Raw genomic sequence first — 24,250 nt, 5'->3', positions numbered from 1 at the left:
GACAGATCATTCTCCAGGTGGGAGGCCACACAATGGGAATTCTTAGGCGAGTCAATTGTGTGAAGAGTGGTAGAGTTCAGCCTAATCTTATCCTCATTGGTATTCAAATCCACATTTCCCAGCTGAAACCACTGATAGCTCAAAGCAAGTCACCTGGCATTGAGGGGTTGTTCAGGTAGATGTCAATTGGTGCAATGTGAAATATTGGTTCCCTGTAGTTTAATGGCTACTGCATGAGCTGATTTACTCTCTCATCATAAATGGACCCCAAACTGTTACATCCATTTCACAGTCTCTTCTGTGACCTATGGTTAAATTCTTTGCATTCTTACAATCACTTTTGGGGTTTTCGATTTGGAGTATGAAAGAAAGCTAGCAAGAAATATAAACACAGACAAGTGTTTAAAACTTATATAAGTACAGTATATGGTTGGGAAAAGCAACAGGGTGTACAGTTTCCTTGGAGTGTGAGACAAGATTAGTAATAGGGATCAAGGAAATGACACAGACTTTCAACAAATATTTTGTATTTGTCATCACAATAGAAGACAGAGAAAACATACCAAAAGAAATAGAAAATCAAAAAGCAAAAAAAAGAGGCAAAGTAAAGTCACTGTCACTTGTGGACTCAAGGTGACAAGTCTCATTGTCTCCTGCTTTCTGGGGTCTGAGAGGGAATGACTGCAGAGCTAGTGAATGTATTAATTGTAATCTCCCAAAATTCCTTAGATCCTAGAAAGATCCCTGCAAATTGAGAAATGCCAAAAGTAACACTTCTATTCAAGAGAGGGAGACAGAAAGCTGGAATCTGTAGGCAAGTTAGTCAAACACCCATCATTGACAAAATGTTGGAATTCAGTACTGAGGTTAGTAACAACATTTAGAAAATCATATTGGGCAGAGTTAACATGGTTTTGTTAAAAATAAATTATGTTTGATCAATGATTAGAAGTCTTCGAGGATGTCATAAGCAAGGTGGAAAAAGTAGGTGTAGTGTATTTGGATTTTCAAATGGCATTTGTGAGGTTTCCACATGAAACCTTACTGGACAAGTTGAGAGCTCATGGTATTGGTGCGATCCTGAGAATAGATAGAGGATTCACGAATGATTGAAACAACAAGATAAACGAGTCTTTTGCAGGTTGGCAAACAGTAACTAATGATGTGCCACAGGATCTCTGCTGGGTTTCAACTATTTACAAAGTAAATAACCGGATAAACTGGATAAATGGACTGATTGTATTGTAGCTAAATTTGCTGACATACAAAGATAGATGAGCAAACAATTTTTAAAGAGAAAAACAGATGATGCAGGGATATGGATCTGTTAAATTAATATGCAAAATGTTGGCAATTGAAGTACAATGTGAGATATGTGAAGGTGTCCACTTTGACAGGATGAATAGAAAAGTAGAACATTACTTGAATGGAGAGCGATTGTAGAATTCTACAGGCCAGGCTGCGACAAATCATGGAGAGAGAAGTTACCAGAATATTTTTTTCAGGAGATTGTCACATGTCTAAGTCTAGAATCTTCTGGCTTGGTCAGCAGTCAGGGACAGGAAAGTGTGACTGTGACTGAGGCAGGAATGTGGACCCTGGACATAGAGGAACACTCAGCTCTTGCCATTGTGTAACAGGTGGAAATGATTTCAGTTTGTTTGGATGAGAATCTGGCTTGTTGGGTTGATGAGCCACTGACCATGGCACCATGGTATAGCAGGCCATTCAGGTGGCAGGGAGGAATGGAAAAAGAAATTTAATGAAATTGATATCAGGTTCCAGCCTTTGCTGTGTTTTGATTTTCTTTGGCTTTTCCTGAATTTTCCCAGAATCTTTTAAAATGTTCTAATAGATTCTGCACTGGTGTTACAATTGACAACAGCATGCAAAACAACATTGAAAAATCCATTTAACCCAAGACCATCGGAATCTTCATTTAGTAACAAATAAGACACTATTAGATCCATGTCAAAAGCAAATAGTCAACAATTTATTTTTAAAAAGTGCTGGAGTTAGTATCACCCACAACAAGGGTCAGCCTTTCCTCTTCTGGTTTGCATTCCAAGGGACATTAGAGGATGACAATGCCTCATTTTGGATTATGAAAATGAAAGGGTAATTTTATTTGAAGAAGTGTTTAGACTGTAATAAACATTGAAGACTGACTGACATTTGTTCTGAATTTAATTTTGGTTTGCTCTGATGTAAAGGCAGCAAGTGCACGTGTGGCTGGAGGATAACGCTTCCTTTTCACCCTCTTTGCTTTCAGTAAGCTCGAATAATTTAAGCTTGTGCGTCTGATCGGTTTACTGCAAATGTTAATGTATAATGTAGTTTAAATTTTTCAGGACATATGATCCCAAGGACTGCAGAGAAGAGAAACTGATTGTTATTTATTGTCCTGGATATGAAGAATAAAATCTGAAGCTCAAATATTCTCCTTATTCAAAAAGCATACAATATTTATCCTCAACACGTAAAATTTATCAGAAAGTAACCTGACTCTATAGTTTCAGGAATCTTCATAATAATCACCTATGGTCTCTGTTCAATATACACATTCTGAAAAGATGTGAAAAGCTTCATGTACCTGACCATATACAAAACAATGGATGCATTTCCACTGCAGGGTTAAACAATTCTTAACTGTCATGGCTCAATTACATGCTTCACTTTCATAGAGCAAATAATTTTGTCTTTTGTTATTCCCTGCTCTAGAACTATAGAGTCTGTATGCCTAGGCCCCAGCTTTCCTGCAGCTACTGCTTCCTATTGTGATTTACTACTACAATTGCACAGGAAGTGTTGAGGAAATGCAGTCCCTTGTGTGCATTAAATTAAAGAACAGAATCTGATTGGAGTTGAAAGCCCTGCAAAGTCTTCATTTGGTTTTAAACTTGTTTGCAGGAGCCTTCCCTTAAAACATTCCAATTTTCTGCAATATTAACAGGTTTTTACTTTCAGCACCACTGGACTGTATTTCACACTGTGCTGATCAATACAATGTAAAAGCATTGTCAATATCATAACTTCTGAAAGACAAGCATGACCTATTAATTAATAACCAAGCAACTACATAGTGCTATTAGTTTGATGTGCTCCCCATCAATTATATTTGATTCTCCAATAAAAGAAGCACCTATGATTTGCATTTTTCTCAAAATTTGCAGACACCATTTAAAATTATAAGAATTTTGTATGAATGCTGAACTTTGAATTCTTGAGTCATGTTTGATTGCATCCCTGTTAATATTCACATTATTCTAAAAAATTTAAAATGACCACCTGCAATTATTTCAGCATACTGCTTTAATATAGTATAGTGCTTTAATCCTTAAAGCAAAATAGCTTCATCCACAAAATATTTACTGTATGATGAAGGGATGACCATGTTAGACTACAGTACAAATAAATTACTGCTGCTCAACTAATGGCCTTGAACTTCATTCAATTGTATCTCAATCAAATGCTGGTCATGTCACAACACTGTATCTCAGTCCTATCAGGATGTCACAGCACAGGAGCCCATTCAACCCAGTCCTTTGAACTATATCTCCAATTAGTCCCATTACCCTGCATTCCCATTGTTGCCCTGCATTTTCTTTTGGAAGTATTTATCAAATTACTTTTTGAAAGTTATTACTGAATCTACTTGCATCTTTTCAGGCAGTGCCTTCCAGATGATAACATCTTGTGTCACCTTTGGTTTATTTGTCAATCACCTCAAATCAGTGTCCTCTGTTTACTGACCTATTATTATTTACTTGATTGAACACTTGTATAGAAATGCACTAAGAACAATTCCCACTGTGGCATGTGAAAAGCTTGTTTTATCATTATCTAACCAGTGCCATAAATAGCATTGTTACAATTTGAGAACTTTCCATCACCTTATTCTTGTGTAAATAACATGGCAACAAATTCTAGAAGTCAGAGCACATTGACCACAAACACAAACCTACAGCTTTTTACTTGCAGAAGCTTCTCCAAATTAGCATAGTGCTGAAGAAACCTGATTGTATTATAAAGTGTTTACTGAAGAATGTGCAGATATTTTCTGTCATGTTAACATCAGCAATGCAGCTTCAGCAGTATCACCGAATAGACCAGGTCAGGCTTCATAGTCTGCTTGTACTCCAGATTTTACTGTCTTGTGTGTGACTATAGAGAGTCTCATACATTTTGTAGGAATGCTTTTTGAAAGCATTGGCCTTATTAACTACTCAACAATTATGTAAATGGATGCAAAGTGGTCTCACCACATAATTTGCTGATCTGTTTTTCAGCAAAGCTCTTGTTTCCTTGCCCATTTGTGTTAATCAGGAGTGGGACTGCCTGTAAAAGCTGATTGTCAAAAATCTCCATCATTTAAAACTGAGATGCTTCGTGAATGAGCCCTATGGTCTGTCACAGTTGTTAACAGAATTAAACAAACTGTGAACTTACGCTTGTTGCTGTTTTGCATCACTTTGTCTTTCCTTTGTCGCAAATCTCCCACAGGAATTTCTCCATTCACAGATCCTCCTTTCCAGCAAATATTGTCAAGATAGGGTTAGGGTACCATCTCTCTCAGGCATGGAGGAGTGACAGGGTCAGTCCTTGGGATTGGGTGCTCTCTACCAACAGTGTCCACCTACAGTTTTCTTTCACCAGGTTCTTGGGTGACTGGAATCTCTTCTCATGCTTTCCTTTCTGACCCTTTCTTCATACTATCTGGGATCAGTTAGTTCAATTGGCAGAATGGCTGGTTTGTGATGCAGAGAGCAACCAACAGCATGGGGTGAATTTCTGCACCAGCTGAGGTTACCATGAAGGATTCACCTTCTCAACCTCTGCCCCACCAGACGCATTCATCTGGAAGGCACTGCCTGAAAAGATGCAAGTAGATTCAGTGACCTTTAGATTAAACCATCAACAGTTGTCTCTGAGAGCAACTCTGTGGTCTTAGACTTTTTTTTTCAATAGAGTATTCTGCATTCACTGTTCATGATGTTGACTCCTCCATACTAGAGAGACCCAGCATAGACTGGGTGCCCACTTTGTGGAATACCTCTCTTCAGCCTGATCCATAGTTTCCTGCCTCTAGTCATTTTAATTTTCCACCATGCTCTTATTCTGATCTTTGTCTATATTCCACTGCAGTTCACACAAACTTTTAGACTCAGCACGGTCATTATCTGGACCCAACAATGAATTCAACTGTTTTAAACAGAACCTCTGCCTCCATTTTGTTTATTTCTTTTCCTTTTTAGTATTTTTCCCTCATCTTTTCTTTCTTGCTCCATATTGAATTCAGACAGCTGATTTACATCCATTCACACATCACTTTTATTTCTTTATTATCATTCCCTTAGCCTTGTGTATGATGCAACCATTCCTCATTAATCTCTTATGCCCTTAACCCTGTGATATACATTCTCTTTTGCTGTACCAGTTGTTCCAAACCCATTACATTTCTCATGAAGAAAGCTTCATTTATAAATAAAGGGTGATTTGGTGATAGGTTTTCAGCCTCTGTGGAGTTATTTCACCTTGGCCTCTGGTTTACTGGTGCAATGACTTTCACTGAACACACCACTTTCTCTATTCAATCTTTCAGAAATCCAGTTGGTACAGGCTTACATACAGAAAGCAAGTCCTACATTTATGTATAATGTGAAATATGCACCTCTTACTCCATTATTCCAATTTTCAACAATTGTCTTTTTATGTCTGCTCATATTTCCATGATTTTTAAATCAACCTGTTCAGACACACATTTGACACAAGTTAGACTTGAACCCAGGCATCATTCTGCAAGGGCCATTAAATGAACTCAGGTGTCAGCACCTATCCTGGTGGGAATTGAACTCACATCAAGCAGAATTACTAATCCAATAGCATTACCACAAAATCACTATACGACTATATCACTGTCTCCCCTCTTTATACCTACTCAAAACCCCAGTTAATGTCCTCTGCCTGCATACACTTGACCTCCAACTAATAGGCTGTGATCTTCAAACTAATGAAGGACATTGTGATGGGGATAAAATTAGGCAGGTGAAACAGTTTGATGAGTCAACATTCCTTATTAAGAGTTCTTGGTTGTGCTGCTGAGATTTTCTGTTTACTGTTAGCTCAGGCCACACATGTATTTCTTATTCTGCAGCAAAGTCTAAGGCTCACCTTCATTATTTATAGATCCTGATCAGTAAGTGACTGCATTGAAGGAAAAAGATTCTTATTGAACAGCATTGAAATGGACATATGGTGGGACTGATTATGAGTGATTTAGGAATATAAGTGGAATGGTTTTGAAGCAGAAGCCTTTAAGAGTATTTTTTGATATTTACTGTTCTGAATTGGGAGAGGAATGTAGGCCTATTCCTCCAGTCTTTAACAATCCAAATTAAATGTTTGGGTTTTTCCATCACAATTCTCGCAAATCAAGACAAACAGGTAGAGAGGTGGGATGAATTGGGAGGATTATTGATGTGGGAGAAGGGACAGAAATCCCCATAGTTTTGCAGTTAGTGATGTTTCTTTGAAAAGGGGTCAGCTCAGATAGCTAGATGGCTAGTCTGCATTATAGAGTGAGACCACAATGTGGGTCCAGTTCTCACACTGGCTGTAGTGGCCATGAAGGATTCTCCTTCTCAATCTCTTCCCCTTGCCCGAGCCGTGGTGACCCTCAAGTTAAACTCCTTATCGGTTCTCTCTCATGGGAGAGCAGCCTTATAGTGTGGCAACTTCTTCTGGAAAGCAAAATCTTAGTGACAATGATGTGGTAATAATCTTCATTACATGGGCTGAAGGTTTAAACTAAAATGTTCATTTACTCTCTCTTATCATTGAGCGATAGAAATGCAAAGTGTTCAGGTAACATGGTTGGATTGTAGAGCAAAGTAAACATAATGAACATATGATGAGAATTTGTTGCTATGTCTGAATTTCAACCAAGGAAAAATATTTCCAGTATGTTCCTTTTAACAGTCATTGCCTTTTACTTTATTAAACTTTCATGAGCCACAGAAAAAGAGCTAAAAGAAATGGATCAGCTGAGTGGCACCAACAAAACCTGATAAACCAGTCACTCAATGTACAGCTAACACTGACCACATTATTTATCATTTCAGACTTCTGATGACAGGCATTTTGTGATTTGAAAACCCTAGATAAAAATTCAAATCCCTGCATAGGTTCATAAGCTATTGATGACTTTTTAAGGACTCCACAAATTTAACAGATGACAAATTAAATTCATACACTGTGAAATCTATTGCTGTAAAAATGGAATAGCATGTCATTATATATAATTATAAGTTTATTTTCTATTACTTCTTAGAGGGAAACTCAATGCCTACAGCACTGTTCATATTGCCTGAGGATATATTAGTTTTCCATCTACACTTTATTTTTCTGCTCATTTCCCAAGGCAGCACAAGGAAAGATGCATGGGACATGAGCCACACTTACAGAACACCCTGGGAGGAGGAAGGAACTGCTGCAGAATTATAGGCGAGGAAATAGCATCCTGTTAATGAAACAAGAATTGAATATAAACTGTGAGGTGATTCTGTATCTCAATCTCATGAGGAAGACTAAATGATTGTTTGCTCCATGAATGGGTTGTGCACATGGTGTGAGTGAGTTTTGCAATGGATCCTTCAATGTTCTTGAGTTCATTTGAACAAAAGCCCTTGAAATAACGAGCACATTAAGTGGAATTCTCCGTAAAAACATCCTGACATAAAAACGTTGGAGTGGCAATTATTGACTGCTCTTAATTCTGTTTCATTGTAATGTACTTTTGCAAGATTTATGCACTTCACCAAAATAGCCTTGAGTTTCTTCAGGGAAAAAGTTACAGAATAATTAGAGTTAATTATGTGATCCAGATAAAAATAGATCTTCCTGGATTCGGTCAAGTCAGCTTATTATAAATAATGATCCTATGCTCATAACACATTTCTCCTGTCACAGGATGTTACCAATGAACTGAGGAAGCATTTTGATGACAGCAATTCTTAAACATTGCTGCACCATTTAGACATGATAGTCCTTTTGTATTTTTATGAACAAGTTGGAATTATAGATCATCAAATCAGTTGAGTCGATGCATTTTTGGGCATTTAACCAGAGGAGATGGAGTAGAGGAATGGAACCAGATTTGAAACAGAGAATGGGCCTTTTAAAAGGAGCGACTCCATGTATGGTAGAGGATGGTACATAGAATGTTTAAGGCAGATTTTGACGTTTGTTGATCTTGGGAACAGGTGAAGACAATATTAATTTTGTGCCCCTTTATGTATGTTATAACATTGTGCCCTCAGCTGAGTGTAGTAACAAGCAAAAAAAGGTACACCAAAGATTCTGGGTTTGCAATGGTGCAACTTGAACTTTAGAAAGTTTTATATCTGGTCACTATAATGTTAATACAACTGACGTCTATTTCTTGAAATGCTACAGCAGGCTTCTAATCTGTTGAGCAATCATTTGTGTTTGTCGGATGGGAGGAGGCTTGACACTGAAGGTTACTTTTCTCTGTTGAAACGACCTTTCTTGCTGCTCTTAAAAGGATACATGCAACTCTGGAAAGAGAAAGTGAAGCTGCTGTGGTAGTAGGTCTGTCAGCTGTTGGTTTTAGGTGAATATGGAATGTCAGAAACTTGCACATTATGTAAATTCAACTATTTTCCGCCCATTAAACCTACATTCACAATTTGATCAAAATTGATTACAAGGAACTGGTCACCTAAGTTTTAAACTCCCAAGAAGCATTGCTTATTAGAGTCTGGTGTGAAGGGTGGCATTGTGACAGTAATCCTTAAAATATTTTTGAGATTGTTAAACCCCCAGCCTCAATCCTTCAACCTGATGACATTTGATTTGCTTGGATTCATGATGCTGCTCCGAATCCCCCACTCCCATCCATTTGCACCCCCTGCTCCCCTCCATTTCCAATGGAAAATAGGATGAAAGGCTGATTTTGAGTAATAGCTAAGGTGTTTCTATCTACCTGACCATGGCTGGGTCTCTTCTAGACAGGGTAGGATTACAATTCTTCTGATCAACTAGCTTTTGAACCTTAGGAAGAAATGTGGACTTTTCGCTCAGTTATTAATATAAGATTAGAACATGCAATTGTTGAAATTGTACGTAATGTAAATGATTTGGAGCTGGTGAAGCAGATTACTTTTTCCTTCTTCATACTGTTCAGTATTGTGGGATGTGGGAGAAATAATGTTACTTCTGCAATTCCATTTTACAAAGTAAATGAGCTCACACCAGTGTGTAATTGTTTTAGCCAAGAGCTGAGTCAACAAGAATGGAAACGATGTGGAGGAAATATACAATTGTTTTTGTATTAGCTAAAATTGTATGTCAGAATGAGACGTGACAGCAAAACAATGGTAGACATTACGGGCAAATAGATAAGATGTTGTGAGGGGGTGAAGTTAAGCTCGATACGCCTGTACAAACAGTAGGTATAAACATCTGTTTCCCACTTTTACGAAAACACAGGAACAAACCCCAATTAAAAGGGTCATGGGGATCAGAACGGCCTCGGGAAAGGCACAGATGAAGGGGATAGATAATGACGAAGAAAGAATATGCCCAACAATGACCTACAGCAGGATGAGGTCAGTCTTGTGAGGCCAGAAATAAGCATTTTGTCACAGACAAGGCCGGATAAGGCAAGAGATAAACAGGGGTAATGGGGGCCGGTCTTAGGGAAGTGGAAGATGTAAGCAGGGGAGGACCAATGTAAAACAAAAGAAATCAAATCATATAAATATTGTGTATGAATTGAATTTGGTGTGTGTATGTCCTCTGCCTTATAGGCACTGGACATCTCACCCTCTTGCTAGTGTAAAAATAAAGGACACTGCTGATTCAGATTTTGTCTCAGACTGCAATTATTGAAGTGTGTGAGCTTTGTTTCTCACTATTGGGGGCTCGTCCGGGATTTTCTTCTATCGCCGGGGGGAGTGGCTGGCCTTGGACACTGGGAAGACGCGTCCCGTTACCCATTGAGGAGCGGTCTCGTGTCCTGGTTTGGTCTGCTCTCTTGGGCGACTGGTATGAATCCCACAAGAGAGACATCTGAATCGGACAGGGATAGGCGTTCGATAGAAAATATGGCGAAAAGGGGCCAGGCAACTCTGTGCACAGACCAAGGTAAGAAACCTGACTTTTAAGTATTGCCTTGGTGGCCGGGACAAGGGGTATTTACTTGCTGAGGGACTAGCGAGGGCCCTGGGAAATGTGGGGTAGGCAGAGTAGCTGTCACGGAGCACAGGAAGAAGAAAAAGTCCCTGGTAACATTCCTCCTGAAAGTCCATTGGGGAGGATGTTGCGGGAATGGACAAGTAATATTTCTACAAGGGGAAAAGATAAAAAGAAAATGATTAAATATTGTTGTTTAGTATGGACCAAAGACCCAATCCTTTGCCCGGTTGTCTTCTGGCCAAAGTATGGTTCAGATGAGGATTGGGTCTGTCAGTATTTAGGTTTGTATGTGAATAAAAAACAACCTTTTAGTCAAGAGGAGGCGGACTATGCGTCCTGTTGGAAGTGCAGTTTGTGAATGTTGGTAGTAAAGACAAAGAATTCCCCCTCTGCCCCACCTAGTCCCTGGGATCCTCTTGGCTGTTTGCCCCCCATACCATAAAATCAGGTTAGGTGAACACGGGGGAAGAGGAGAGGCAGACAGACAGGGACAGGGAACAGATGATTCACAAGAGGAGGATGAAGGGGCGGTGGACGTGGATGTTGTTGTTCCTGACCCTCAATCCTCAGTAAAAGAAAGGACAGCTACAGTAGATGCAGAGGAGGGCTCCGGAGGATCTAAATCAAAGCCTAAGGGGGAGAAAGCAAAAAAAAAGGGAAGAACGTAATGACTTATCCCCTTCGTGAGGTACCAATAGGGGACAAAGAGATTGGGTTTGTAAGTGCCCCCCTCAGCAGTGGGGAGGTCAGAACATTTAAAAAAGAAATGAAGGTCCTGGTTGAGGATCCGGTGGGGTTGTCTGAACAAATTGGGGCCCAGTCTGTATATCTGGGCAGAGTTAATGTCTATTTTGAATATACTATTTACTGGGGAAGAAAGGGGACTTATACGAGGGGCAGCCATTAAAATATGGGACAGGGAACATCCGATTGGAGATGGGGATGCTGGACAGGGAGAGGTGAAGTTTCCCCTCAGAGATGCCCAGTGGGAAAATCAAAATCCGGACCATAGAGAAGAAATGAGGGAATTGAAAGACCTGATTCTAAAAGGAATAAGAGAGGCAGTTCCGAAGTCACAGAATTTGACTAAAGCCTTTGAAGTTAGACAGGAGAAAGATGAGACTCCCTCAGCTTTCTTGCAGAGATTAAGAGACTCAATGCAGAAATATTCTGGAATGAACCCTGAGACCCAGTGGCACAGGGTCTTTTGAAAGTACATTTTGTGACAAAGGCATGGTCTGACACAGAGAAAGATACAGAAGATAGAAGGGTGGAGTGAAAAGCCATTAGATGAATTGTTAAGAGAGGCACAGAAAGTGTTTGTAAAGAGAGAGGATGAGAGACAGAAACAGAAGGTGAAAATGATGGTAGCTGTGGTTGATGAGTTGGTTAAGAAAAGAGTGGAACCGATAGTGAGCAACCGGAGCGGTGGGTGGCAGCATGTCGGACAGAGAGGATAAGGGGGAGCGTTTGATAGAGGGTTCGAGCGACAGGGGCAGAGCTGGAGGTCTCCACAGGCAGGATGCTATTATTGCGGAAAGATAGGGCCCTTTAAGCGGGAGTGTCTGGCTCTGAAAAGGGAAGAGAGGGCAATTCCGCTTATGAATTTTGATGAAGAATAGGGGTGTCAGGGGTTCCTGCCCCCGGGAACCCACCAGGAACCCTTGATAAACCTGAAGGTGGGCCCCTATTGGGAAGAGGTAGTCTTCCTAGTAGATACGGGGGGCAGCACGGTCATCGCTGAATTTTAAACCAAAGAAAGTAGAAATGTCGACACGGTCAATTACTGTTTCAGGGGTAAAAGGGGAGGGATTTACTGTTCCAGTATTTGAACCTATGATGATAGAAGGTCCTAAGGATAGAGTCATAGGGGAACTGCTGTATATCCCTGATATAGGAAGTAACTTACTAGGGAGTGACTTAATTATCCTCTTAGGACTGGAGATTGGAATTCAGGAAAAATAATTAGTTGTCCAAATGGCAATGTTGACAGAGGATGTGGAGAGAAAGATAGACCCTATTGTATGGGCTAGAGAAGGGAATTGTGGAAAACTACAGATCCCTCCCCTTGAAGTAAATTTAAAAAGGAAAGGGGATGTTGTCTGTGAGCGACAATATCCCATTTCCATAGAAGGTAAACGAGGACTGCAGCCAGTAATTGAAGGACTGATTAGAGATGGACTATTGGAGCCATGTATGTCTCCTTATAATACCCCAATACTACCAGTGCGGAAATCCGATGGAACTTATTGATCGGTGCAGGATTTGAGAACATTAAATCGAATAGTACAGATCAGGCACCCAGTGGTGCCAAACCCCTATACGTTATTAAGTAAGATCCCTCATGACCACAAATGGTTTAGTGTGATAGATTTAAAGGATGCCTTTTGGGCTTGTCCCTTGGCAGAGGAAAGTAGGAATTTGATTGCCTTTGAGTGGGAAGACCCTAAGACAGGACGGAAACAGCAATACCCCGGTGGACCGTGCTCCCCAGGGGTTTACGGAATCCCCAAATTTATTTGGACAGATGTTAGAACAAATATTGGAGAAATTTAGCAGCCCCAAGGGGACTACCCTGTTGCAGTATGTAGACGACCTCTTAGTAACAGGAAAAAGAAGAGAAAGAGTAGTAGAAGCCACTAACAAATTATTGAATTTCCTGGGCCAGCAAGGACTGAGGGTATCTAAAAACAAACCACAATATGTGGAGCAAGAAGTGAAATACTTGGGACATTTAGTTAGTGAGGAAAAGCGAAAGATAAGCCCGGAACGGATAGAGGGAATAGTGGGGATGCCGCTGCCCAGCACTAAACGGGAGTTACGCAAATCTTTGGGTCTAACGGGTTATTGCAGATTGTGGATTGATTCCTATGCACAGAAGACTAAGAAATTATATCTCAAACTATTAGAGGGGGAACCAAAATGTCTAAGTTGGGATGATGAGGAAAAAGAACTAGTTGAGAAACTCAAAAGAGATTTGATCCATGCCCCCGTGTTAGCCTTACCTTCTCTAGATAAACCTTTCCACCTCTTTGCTACTGTGGATAAGGGAGCGGCTTTGGGAGTATTGACCCAGAGGTGGGGAGGAATGAGACAACCAGTAACATATCTTTCGAAGCTATTGGATCCAGTATCCCGGGGATGGCCTGAGTGTGTGCAGGCTGTGGCTGTCACTGCACTGTTGGTGGAGGAAAGCAGAAAGCTTACATTTGGGGGAGCCCTAATAGTAAGCACTCCACACCAAGTGAGAACGATCCGAAACCAAAAAGCTGGGCGATGGTTGACAGACTCGCGGATTCTGAAATATGAGGCAATATTAATAGAAAAGGATGATCTAGTGTTGATCACTGACAATTGTTTAAATCCAGCTGCCTTTCTTTGGAAAGGGGAAGGAGACTCTCCTCAGAATCCAGGGCACGACTGCCTTGACATTATAGAATACCAAACTAAGGTCTGCATGGACCTGAGAGATGTTCCACTTCATGCAGGGGCTAGACTTTTTACAGACGGATCATCCCGGGTGACCGAAGGGAAAAGACATAATGGGTATGCAGTCGTGGACGGGACAAACAGTAGTGTGGTGGAGGCAGGAAGGTTGCCAAATGGGTGGTCAGCTCAGACCTGTGAAATCTATGCATTGGAAAGAGCCCTTAGGGCGTTAGGAAATAAAGAGGGAACAGTATACACTGACTCTAAATATGCATTTGGTGTTGTGCACACTTTCGGCAAGGTATGGCAGGAACGAGGGCTGATCAACAGCTGGGGGAAAGAATTAGTACATGAAGAATTGATTAAACGGGTCTTGGAATCCCTATTACTCCCCCAAGAAATAGCAGTAGTGCATGTAAATGGTCATCAGAAAGGAAATGAACCAGAAGTTAGGGGCAATAGGTTAGCCGATGAAGTGGCTAGGGAAGCCGCCCTGAACCCACAAGGAGTGGTGATTCATTCCCTAATACCTACTGTCCCAGGTCCTCGGGAAGCTCCTATATTTACTGAAAGTAAAGAAAATGAATTGAGAGACTTAGGGGCTGTAAAAACAGCAGACGGGCATTGGAGGTTACCTGATGGAAGGAGAATGTTAAACAAAATGATAATGCGAGAGATTATGGCTGTCCTACACCAAGGCAGCCATTAGGGAGTACAAGCAATGTGTGATTTAGTTCTTAGGGAATATGGATGTAAAGGAATATATACAATTGCTAAACAAATATGTGAGGGATGTATCATATGCAAAAAGGTAAATAAGAAAGTCTTGAGAAAACAGACCCCGGGAGGAAGAGACCCAGGATTGAGACCTTTCCAGAGTATACAAGTAGATTATACTGAACTACCCAGGGTAAGGAGGCTAAAATATATGTTGGTCATAGTAGATCATTTATCTGGCTGGGTTGAGGCATACCCCCTAGCTACTGTCACTGCGAGTGGAGTATCTAAAACAATATTGGAGCACATAATTCCCCGATATGGGCTCGTGAACCATATTGATTCCAACCAAGGAACTCACTTTACCTCTAAAGTGTTACAGGGGGTCATGAAAGGGTTGGGAATTTCCTGGGAGTTCCATACTCCATGGCACCCGCCACCATCGGGAAGGGTTGAGAGAATGAACCAAACACTCAAACGACAGCTCTCTAAATTGATAATAGAAACCAGACTCCCTTGGACCAAATGTTTACCTATAGCTCTCTTGCGAGTACGAACAGCCCCAAGGAAAGACTTGGGACTATCCCCCTATGAAATCTTATTTGGATTACCTTACTTGGGAACGAATGGAGAATTGCCAATTCCCGAAACTAAAGATTTGTTTTTAAAGAAGTACGTACTGGGCTTGTCCTCCTCTTTGTCTTTCCTCAGGAAACAGGGTTTATTGGCACAGACTCCGCCCCTTGAATTCACCGTTCATCCCATCTGGCCGGGCGATTGGGTCTTAGTAAAATCATAGATAGAGACTAAATTGCAGTCGGACTGGGAAGGGCCGTACCAGGCTCTTTTGACTACCGAAACGGCAATAAGGACAGCGGAGAAAGGCTGGACTCACTACACGCGGATCAAAGGGCCAGTGGACCCTCCTGTGGAGGAAGAAGTCTGGACAGTCGAACCAACGCAAGATCCGCTGAAACTCAGGCTAAAGAGTCTTTGAGTAACTAATTATACAGTGGCAACGCGAGCGCGGGATTATTTCTGTAAGATTGTATATTAAGTCTTTTTTTAGATTAGATTAGATTAGATTACTTACAGTGTGGAAACAGGTCCTTTGGCCCAACAAGTCCACACCGCCCCGCCGAAGCGTAACCCACCCATACCCCTACATCTACATCTACCCCTTACCTAACACTATGGGCAATTTAGCACGGCCAATTCACCTGAGCTGCACATCTTTTGGACTGTGGGAGGAAACCGGAACATCCGGAGGAAACCCACGCAGACACGGGGAGAACGTGCAAACTCCACACAGTCACCTGAGACGGGAATTGAACCTGGGTCTCTGGCGCTGTGAGGCAGCAGTGCTAACCACTGTGCTTCAGCATGATGTTTAGAATACTGGGAATGCTTAGAGTTATGATGCTAGCCCTCTTAGTATTGGGATTTCGTCAAATATCATTTTCATATGTATTATTAACGGTTCCTGAATCTGATAATCCACAAGTAATAGACGCTGATGTATGCAGCTTAGTAAATTGTGGAGATGTAGATAATCAGAGACAGTACCGCAGCTCTGAGATACATCTTGAGTCCTATGGGGATGGCCTTGGGGGCGGCACTTGGTATAATGGTCTTGTCACAGTACACCAGGCCCCCTTCCGACCAGCTCGTGATTGTCCTGATAAAACGTGTAACCCAATATACCTAACAATAAGGAAAACCACATGGCATAAAACAATCCTGGGGGGGGGGGCATCTATGAGATACAATTAAATGAAACATTTGGGATAGAAATGAAAGCAAATGGGAAGGATTTCTTGGGCTGTTGTTTCCGAATTAGTGTAGGACAGGGAAAACGGGTAGAACTACTGGGTAATAAGATACAATCTTTCACCCCTCCCGCTGATCCTAATGTAGTAAAATTTATAGAGGTAAAGGACTTGAAACAGACCATTGAAATAGAAACTGGGTACGGGGATGCAAATGCCTGGGTTGAATGGGTAAAGTATACTGTAAAAAGTCTGAACAAGAGCAATTGCTCTGCATGTGTCTCCGGTCGGCCAGTGGCCCAGGTGGTTCCCTTTCCACTCGGGTGGAAGCGAGACAGGAAGGGCATGAAATGTATGATAGCCCTGTATCAGGATGAGACTGCATGGAATGATAGGAATTGTACCTCCCTATCTCTGATGTTCCCTCCCTTGGAGAAGAAAGATGCAAAAGTTCCCCCCCTATTTTCCGCCGCAGTTGGAAATCACACATCGTGTGTGCGTAGACGAGGTACAAGTCGGTCAAAAGATTTGGGGGAGCTGAAATTATGTACAGAGATTAAGAATGTTACCAAAACGGAGAAGGGAGGGAACTACTCAGCGCTGAAGGTTCCCCGAGCGGATCTGTGGTGGGACTGTGGAGGCAAAATATAGAGACCCACCCTCCCTCCGGATTGGAGAGGGATATGTGCAATTGTACAATTGGCAATTCCATTTACCCTGGCATTTGAGAAGGAAAAGATAGGAGGGAAAAAGGGAAGGAGCGAGAGATCACTGTTAGACACTTCTTTCGATGACAGGATTTATCTCGATTCTGTAGGAGTTCCTAGGGGGGTACCTGATGAGTTCAAGGCTCGTAACCAGATTGCAGCAGGCTGTGAGTCAGCTCTCTTCTGGTGGGTAACAATTAATAAAAATGTAGATTGGATAAATTACATTTTCTATAATCAACAGCGATTTATAAATTATACAAGAGATGCGGTTAAAGGAATATCAGAACAGCTTGATGCGACAAGTAGGATGGCATGGGAAAACAGAATGGCCCTTGATATGATTCTAGCGGGAAAAGGGTGTGTGTGTGTGATGTTAGGAGGAAGTTGTTGTACCTTTATTTCTAATAACACTGCACCTGATGGTTCAATTACTCAGGCCTTAAAGGGATTGACTACCTTAGCAGAGGAACTGGCTGAGAATTCAGGAGTAGATACATCTCTCACAGGATGGCTGGAATCATGGTTTGGGAAATGGAAGGAGGTGGTGGTTTCTATCCTTACTTCCCTGATAGTAGTAGTCGGGGTATTAGTGGCCATCGGTTGTTGTATCATACCCTGTATACAAGGGCTCACCCAAAGACTGATTGAAACAGCCTTAATGAAACAGATGCCCCTAAAAGGGAATCAGGCTGAAGGACTTTATCGTCTAAATAATGAGGAGATGAGTGAGATCAAGATGGATGAAATCTCCGGAATGATGCTTGCGAATTTCGGGGGCGATGCTTAAAAACAAAATATTTGCAGAAAATAACAAATGGTAATTAAAGAAAGAGGGGGAATTGTGGGATGTGGGAGAAATAATGTTACTTCTGCAATTCCATTTTACAAAGTAAATGAGCTCAAACCAGTGTGTAATTGTTTTAGCCAAGAGCTGAGTCAACAAGAATGGAAACGATGTGGAGGAAATATATAATTGTTTTTGTATTAGCTAAAATTGTATGTCAGAATGAGACGTGACAGCAAAACAATGGTAGACATTACGAGCAAATGGTTAAGATGTTGTGAGGGGATGAAGTTAAGCTAGATATGCCTGTACAAACAGTAGGTATAAACATCTGTTTCCCACTTTTACGAAAACACAGGAACAAACCCCAATTAAAAGGGTTATGGGGATCAGAACGGCCTCGGGAAAGGCACAGATGAAGGGGGTAGATAATGATGAAGAAAGAATATGCCCAACAATGACCTACAGCAGGATGAGGTCAGTCTTGTGAGGCCAGAAATAAGCATTTTGTCACAGACAAGGCCGGATAAGGCAAGAGATAAACAGGGGTAATGGGGGCCGGTCTTAGGAAAGTGGACGATGTAAACAGGGGAGGAGCAATGTAAAACAAAAGAAATCAAATCATATAAATATTGTGTATGAATTGAATTTGGTGTGTGTATGTCCTCTGCCTTATAGGCACTGGACATCTCACCCTCTTGCTAGTGTAAAAATAAAGGACACTGCTGATTCAGATTTTGTCTCTGACTGCAATTATTGAAGTGTGTGAGCTTCGTTTCTCACAGTATCATATAGTCATAGTCATACAGCACAGAAACAGACCCTTCAAGCCAACTCATCCAAGCCAGCCAGACATCCCAATATGACCTAGTCCTATTTGCCAGCATTTGATCCATATCCCTCTAAACCCTTCCTGTTCATGTCCACAACACAGTGTCTTTTAAATGTTGTAATTGTACCAGCCTCCACCAATTCCTCTAGCAGCTCATTCCCACGTGCACCACTCTCTGAGTGAAAAAGCTACCTCTCAGGTCCTTTTAAAATTTTACCACTCTCACCTTAAGCCTATGTCCTCTAGTTCTGGACTCCCCCACCCCGGGAAAAAGAACTTGGCTATTCACCCTATCCATGCCCCTCATGATTCTATAAATCTCTGAGATCACCCCTCAGCCTCCGACACTCCAAGGACAACAACCCCAGCTCATTCAGCCTCTCCATAAAACTCAAACTTCATGTTTTTATTATTAAACAATTTAAGTGTAGTGCATCTTTTATTTTGTTAAAGTTCCACAGAAGCCACTGAGAATCAATAGTTATGACCTACAGCACTACAATGAAAGAGTTACTTGACATTCTAGAAACTATCCTAGATTAGATTACTTACAGTGTGGAAACAGGCCCTTCGGCCCAACAAGTCCACACCGCCCCGCCGAAGCGCACCCACCCATACCCCTACATCTACATCTAACCTAACACTACGGGCAATTTAGCATGGCCAATTCACCTGACCTACACATCTTTAGACTGTGGGAGGAAACCGGAGCACCCGGAGGAAACCCACGCAGACACGGGGAGAACGTGCAAACTCCACACAGTCAGTCGCCTGAGGCGGGAATTGAACCCGGGTCTCCAGCGCTGTGAGGCAGTAGTGCTAACCACTGTGCCACGTGCCGCCCACTAGTTGTCAATAAGGCTGACAAAATTCAGGGAGCTTCACTGTTTTGTTGCTTATCAGACAAAGGGCGAGGAATGATCCATAATGTTAACTTTTGACATAATTGGATAGCAATAATAGGGAGGCAGTTGCAAATTGTACAGAAGAAAGCAGCCAGGAATGGTGGCAGTTCTTCAGTTGTATGAATTGATTGACATGAATAATGTCAAAGGATAATGACAAAGGCCTGATATAGTGTTATGAAGATTTGTAGGAACCGTGTTTCTTTAAGATGCTTGATGTCCTAAGACCGCGTTGTTTCAGAAGACTCCTAGTTTAAGATATTAAGTAGTATGGCTTAGAATAGATACAAGTTTTTGTTTAAAAAAAGATGCAGCATTAATGGAGAGCAATGGTGAGCTTGCCAAAAATATCAACCGCTGAAGATTAATTAAAAGCAATTCTGTAAATGATATTATCACAAATGCAGGAGAAAAATGATCAGATTTGAATTAGACACCATGTTCAAAATTTATGAACTGTTGCTTCTGACTAGAATTTGTTGAAGTCAACGTCCAGGTGAGGATGAATTCTAAATTCTTCTGTGTGGAGTTTGCACATTCTCCCTGAGTCTGCTCTGGTTTCCTCCCACAAATCCAAAGATGTACAGGTTAGGTGAATTGGCCGTGCTAAGTTGCCCGTAGTGTTCAGGAATGTATAGGTTAGGTGCATTAGTCAGGGGCAAATGTAGAGTAATGGGGTAGGGGAGTGGGTCTTGGGTGGATTATTCTTCGAGGGATTGGTGTCGACTTGTTGGGCCAGAGGGCCTGTTTCTACATAGTAGGCGTTCTCTGATTCTAAGTAGTGAGGTAGTTTGCTTCAGTCCTTGAAAAAGGAAATCATTTTTGAAAATTGAAATGTCTTAGACAGTGGAGGCTAGAGGTATTAATGAAACAGCATATTAAAATTTCAATGGTAATTAGATCTCTTAAATAAACCAGAAACAAGGCTGTGAAGTCAAAGCGAGGAAACTGGATGGTAATGGCACGGTGGAAAGGAGGATTCCATCTTACAATGCCTCACATAATGATCACTTGATCCTAACTGTAATTATCAGGGGAAACCACAAAAAATCAGAATTGCTTGAATAGTGTCAACTTGGAATGAAATTACTTATCAGCTTCATCAGGTTCCATTTTGACTCTGATTAGTTGTATTACTGGTAGGCATGGAAAGTATAAAAGCACCTTCAACTGGTTCAGCCTGAAAGAAAAATCTGTGTATAAAGTTAAAAATCGCACAACACCAGGTTATAGTCGAACAGGTTTATTTGGAAGCATTAACTTTCGGACCACCTGATGAAGGAGCAGTGCTCTGAAAGCTAGTGCTTTCAAATAAACTTGTTGGACTATAACCTGGTGTTGTGCAATTTTTAACTTTGTCCACCCCAGTCCAACTTCGGCCCCTCCAAGTTAACATGGATAAAGTTAATTTTGACCATTATCCTAATTTATTGTACAGGTCGTTCAGTTATAACATGTATTTTGTCAATATGAATTCACTGTAAAGCAATTGATGAATTAGGGATGCTGCTTCTACAGCATGAACATTTAAAACGTGTTGGCTGTAATGTGATTGCAGCATCAATACTTGAAGCACTGTTTCTAAAGTGTGATTTTTCTATAACGTGAGATTGCAATCATCGCGTTATAGAAGAACTGACTGTATATACGTAATACAGGTTGTAGTCTATTGCCTATAGGATTTTTTACATTTAAGAAGTGGATGCATATGCCTTATGAGTTACAAGCAATTTGTTTCATCTTGGTTCTAAGATGGACGGCACGGTGGCACAGTGGTTAGCACTGCTGCCTCACAGCGCCAGAGACCCGGGTTCAATTCCCACCTCAGGTGACTGACTGTGTGGAGTTTGCACGTTCTCCCCATGTCTGCGTGGGTTTGCTCCGGTTTCCTCCCACAGTCCAAAGATGTGCAGGTCAGGTGAATTGGCCGTGCTAAATTGCCGGTAGTGTTAGGTAAGGGGTATATGTAGGGGTATGGGTGGGTTTTGCTTCGGCGGGTCGGTGTGGACTTGTTGGGCTGAAGGGCCTGTTTCCACACTGTAAGTAATCTAAGCTAATGGAATTATTACATATTGGTTGATTTAGCTTAACTCAATGCTCTAACTTGTGTTGTGCACCATAATTTATTTCACAAATCCAGCAACGAAAAGATTTAAAGCACTGAATTGATTATGAATCAGTTAAAATTGTTAGTGATTATCATACAGTTATATCCAGGATTGAATCAATACGGATTTCGGGAGGTTTGGTTAATGGAATCATTACCTTTTTTTGAACATTTATGTCTAATGATACAGACAACAAGCCTTTACATTGAGGCTTCTACATAGAACCGTGTCCCATTAGTTCTAATAGTGATGTGGTCTTACATCATTGATGATGTAGATTATTTTGTGTATAGAGGCCCCTCAATTTACAAATGTCGGACTTACAAATGGTCATACTTATGAACGTAAGTTGAGAGTGTGTTGCTGGAAAAGCACAGCAGGTCAGGCAGCATCCGAGGAGCAGGAAAATTGATGTTTCAGGCAAAAGCCCTTCTGATGAAGGGCTCCAGCCTGAAATGTTGATTTTCCTGCTCCTCGGATTCTGCCTGACCCCCTGCGTTTTTCCAGCAATACACTCTCAACTCTGATCTCCAGCATCTGCAGACCTCACTGTCCCATACATATGAAAAGACATGAAATACAAACATTTCCTGTACTTACAAACAATTGCTTTGTATTGCCCTGTACTGTGTTCTGACTTGCATACAAATTGACTTGTAAACAGACTCCTGAATAGAACCTGTGTTATGTACTATGAACATTAACCCTTTATACTACAATGACCATGGTGCATCTCCAATCCAGTGAGCTTTCTCTTGGTTAAAGGTCCAAGGTCCATGGTATAATATTGAGGCTGTGGAGAGAGGGAATGAATGCCAAGTTGTTAGCAAACTAAAACTACAATGGGATTAATTGGTAGTGACATCATAGCTGCGAAATTGTCTAGGGGCAGAAATCTTGGATCGGGGATGAATGGCTTTTTTTTTCACTGGAGGTATGTACATATAGTAACAAAAACAGAATTTGCTGTAAAAACTCAGCCGGTCTGGCAGCATCTGTGCAGAGAAATCAGAGTTCATGTCTCAGGTCAGAACCTTCCTCAAAACATAAAGTATTTTTCTCCAGCAGTAAGTGTTCGGGTCATTATTCTTCAATGCATTTTAATGACATGGACATGGCTACACAGTGAACAATTTCAACATTCTGAACTGATACAAATCTTAGAAATGTGCTAAGGTATAAGAAGGATAGTGACAGGCTTCTGGAGAATATACACAAGTGGACTGAAAACAAAACCGATGAATTTGAACTAAATGGGATAGTATTTAAAGGGGTGCAGGAGATGGAGACACATGATGATGGGATGTAGGGAAGCAAATCTTTGAAGATGGTGGCATAGTTGAAAAAGCAGTTTAAAAAATACAGATGACATCCTGAGTTTTACAATGGAAGTAACATTGAAAATGTTAACATTTTATAAAACAATGGTGCAGCCTCAGCTGGAGTACTGTGTTCAATTATAGGCACTGGACATAAGAAAGAATCTTAAAGCCATTAGAGAAGAAGCCAACATGGTTGACTTGAATGGTAATGGGGTTGAAAGCCATTGGTTATGTGAAGAGGCTGATGTTGTTATCTTTACAGCAGTGAAGGTTCACGGGAAATTTGATTGAAGTGTTCAAAATATTGAATGTCTTTGCTTTTGATAGAGTCAGTAGTGAGAAATTGTTTGCAGTGAAAGAAAGGTTGATATAATAATGGGCACAGTTTTAAGATTATTTGCAAAAGAACCAGAGGCAATGTGAGAAACTGTTTTACACTGGGTGATATTGTGATCTGGACTGTCATTAGGAAGCAGATTCAATAATATCTTTCAAAAGGGAATTAAATTAATACATGAAGAGAGAAAAATGCAGGATAGGGCCAATTGGAAGGTTTGGTCAAACACACAAGAGCCAAATGACTCATGTGCTGTATCGATCTATGTTTTGATGATTCTGAATGAAATAGACCTCATTTGAACCATACTTGCTGTAGCGACTAGGTAAGGAAAGATGAGGAAAGCTGCAATAGAGCAAGATTTGATTATCCACGTCAATGGTAAGCTTGTAACCTGATTAGAAGTGTGAAGGGCTAATGTTAAAGAGAATGATTGCATTAATGTAGAACCTTTTATGACAATTGGATGTCTCAAAGTGCTTTACAGTCATTTAATTAATTTTGCATTGTAGTCATTGTTATAAAGTAGGAAACATGATAGCCAATGTGTGCACAGTAAGGTGCAACATGCAGCAACGTGGCTGAATAGGCATTTTTTCAGCTCTGTTGATTGAGGATAGCTATTGAGCAGGACACCAAGGATAACTACCCTATTCTTATACAGAATACTGTCATTGGGATCTTCTTCATTTACCTGAGCAGACAAAAATGGTATTGGTTTAATATTTCATGCAAAGGACAGTTCACCTAATGTAGCGCACTCTCACTGGAGTTTTGTGCTAAAGATCTGCAGTGGGGCTTCAATCCAGAAGTTCAGAATTAAGTCTGCTCTCAACTGAGCTGTGCATTTTTGGATGGTGATAGGTTTTATAGAGAATTGCTTTGTTGAAGACGTTACTTACTTCATTATAAATTATCCAAAACGTCTATACACAGAAGTGTTTTAAAAAATGCCAACTTATGAACATCATTAGAATAGCATTCTCTTCATCATATATGAATAAAAACTTCAATTTGATGCTTGTCTCCAGTACTTACACTGATGTTAAACTATTTCACAAATGAGGCTTATCCACATTAAGAACAAAGTTATGTATATCGAAGATAATGAAGCAGAAC

Source organism: Chiloscyllium punctatum, chromosome 16, assembly GCF_047496795.1.
Source record: "Chiloscyllium punctatum isolate Juve2018m chromosome 16, sChiPun1.3, whole genome shotgun sequence".
In the NCBI taxonomy this organism is placed as follows: Eukaryota; Metazoa; Chordata; class Chondrichthyes; order Orectolobiformes; family Hemiscylliidae; genus Chiloscyllium; species Chiloscyllium punctatum.
Note: the sequence above shows the minus strand (reverse complement) of the source record.